Source organism: Schistocerca serialis, chromosome 4, assembly GCF_023864345.2.
Source record: "Schistocerca serialis cubense isolate TAMUIC-IGC-003099 chromosome 4, iqSchSeri2.2, whole genome shotgun sequence".
Classification (NCBI taxonomy): Eukaryota; Metazoa; Arthropoda; class Insecta; order Orthoptera; family Acrididae; genus Schistocerca; species Schistocerca serialis.
In genome coordinates this window covers 416,138,041-416,140,540 of record NC_064641.1, presented here as the reverse complement: position 1 = coordinate 416,140,540, position 2,500 = coordinate 416,138,041, and the positions used below count along the sequence as shown (strand labels likewise).

Below are 2,500 nucleotides of genomic sequence, written 5' to 3'. Positions count from 1 at the left end.
GGATAAGGATTGGCTCTGAGGATCGGGGCGTGTCGGGCTTGGTCGGGAAGTGGGTCAGCGCTAACGTGCCGGGCCTGGGCGAGGTGAGTGCCGTAGGGGTGCCGGTAAGTGCGGGCGTTTAGCGCGGGCGTGGTCTGCTCTCGCCGTTGGTCGGCCTCGTGCTGGCCGGCGGTGCAGGATGCGCGCGCCTGCGCGGCGTTCGCGCCCCGGTGCTTCAACCTGCGTGCAGGATCCGAGCTCGGTCCCGTGCCTTGGCCTCCCACGGATCTTCCTTGCTGCGAGGCCGCGTCCGCCTTAGCGTGCTCCTCCGGGGGCGCGCGGGTGCGCGGATTCTCTTCGGCCGCCATTCAACGATCAACTCAGAACTGGCACGGACTGGGGGAATCCGACTGTCTAATTAAAACAAAGCATTGCGATGGCCCTAGCGGGTGTTGACGCAATGTGATTTCTGCCCAGTGCTCTGAATGTCAACGTGAAGAAATTCAAGCAAGCGCGGGTAAACGGCGGGAGTAACTATGACTCTCTTAAGGTGGCCAAGTGGCGGCGGTGTGGCTGCATCCGGACTTGACTTTTCGAAGTGCGGTCTTGATGTAGTCGTGCTGCTGCTGCGAGGTGCCTTCCTTGGCTTATAGTTACAGGGAGAGTGATGCGCAATACATGGGCCTAGCCCTCTTAGCCTCTCCTCTCCTGCGGTCTTCTCCCCTTCTCGTGGGCCCGCTGATTTTCGCAGAGTGGAAGACCGCACCAGGGGCTTGGGGGGGTTACCAGCCCCCCCTCGCATTATCCCTTTTTTAGTTGGGGGCAGTAATCAAAGAATAAGTGGTGGCCCTTCCGCTGAAGGTGCCACCCCAACTCCCCCAGCACCTAGCCGGCCAACCGGCCGTGCCGAAAATCTTGTAACTTTTGCAGCTGTATACGCCTGTAGTGAGTGCCACCGCAGCTTCACCACCAAGAATGGTCTCGGGGTCCATCGCCGCCGCCAACATCTTGCGGCCGCCAACGCGGAGATCGTGACGGAGAGGCATCGCGCGAGGTGGACGGAGGAAGAAGTCCTGTCGCTCGCCAAGGCAGAGGCCGAACTGTTCCTTGAGAGGGACGCCCGGTTCTTCTTTGTTAATCAAGAACTCATCAGAATGTTCCCCGACCGAACGCTTGAGGCAATCAAGTGCCGACGGCGGCAAGCTGCCCACAAGCAGCTTGTCCGCCAGTTCATGGAGGCGCTTGAGATCGGTCGGGGGGAAGAGCCGGCGTCCCGCCGGGGAGCAGCGAGCCCGCTGCCTGACGCGGGCGAGGCTGCTGCGCCGCCCGTCGACGCAGCCGAGGACTTCGCGGCCGACACCACCGGGCCGCCGCCGGAGGGGCCGACTGACGCCGCCATCTGGGAGCATCTGGCGGGGCTACCTGCTTCCGCCCAGCGTTTCTCTGCCCTGGATCGAGTCATAGGTCTGGGGCGGGGCACGCCGCCCGATGTCATCCTGGGCATGCTCCCGGATGCCCTTGCGTCGGTCGGGTCCAGAGGGGAGAGATCGATCACCAGGACACAGCGGCCGCGCCAACCATCGAAGCGGCCGCCTGCCGCGCCGCCGACGCAGAAGCGCAAGCGGCGCCGCTGGGAATACGCGAGAACGCAGGATGCCTTCCGACGGTCGCGTGCACGTTGCGTGCGCGGCCTCTTGGATGGCACCCTGCTCCAGCCGCCACCTGCCATCCCTGGTCTGCTGGACTTCTGGGCGGACCTCTTCACTAAGAAGCCCGTCTCCACCGCGGGCTTCATTCGTGACCGCCTCCTCCCGCACTCGGAGCCTGTCGCTCTTGAGTGCCTATGGGGGCCGGTCACACATGAGGAGGTCGCCGCCGCGTTGCCGCCCAGGGGATCAGCAGCTGGGCCGGACGGCCTTACCCCAGCGGAGTTGCGGCGCCTGCCGCACGAAGTCCTGGTGAAAGTGATGAATCTCTTCCTTCTGGCCCGCGCCCTTCCGGAACGCCTGCTTCGCGCGCGGACGTCCCTTCTCCCGAAAACGGCTGCACCAACATCCCCCGCTGACTTTCGCCCCATTACGGTCTGCTCGGTGTTGGCGCGGACCTTTCACAAGGTTCTCGCGTCACGCCTGATGCGCGCATGTGCTGTGGACGAACGTCAGCGGGCATTCATCCCTCGGGATGGGATGTTGGAAAATACCTTCATCTTGGACACTGCTCTCACCGACGCAGTTCGCTCCTGCCGCTCTGTCTTTGTGGCATCGATCGACGTATCTAAGGCATTCGATTCGGTAGATCATGCTGCCCTTCGCCCCGTGCTGAAGGCGCATGGCCTGCCGGATTGCTTTGTCGAGTATGTCGAGCGGTGCTACGAGGGCAGCACGACAGTGATAGCGGACGGCGCCGGTGTGGGCGTGTCTGTGCAGCCAGCACGGGGCGTTCGCCAGGGCGATCCCCTCTCCCCCCTCCTGTTCAACTTTGCGGTGGACTACGTTTTAGGCCAACTGCCCTCCCACATCGG

The 2,500-nt window shown here is 63.6% G+C and overlaps 1 pseudogene; it reads left to right on the top strand.

Annotated features, from left to right (window-relative positions):
• The window catches only part of LOC126475602 (large subunit ribosomal RNA), a 7,956-nt pseudogene that overhangs the window by 2,355 nt on the left and 3,101 nt on the right, over positions 1-2,500 (top strand).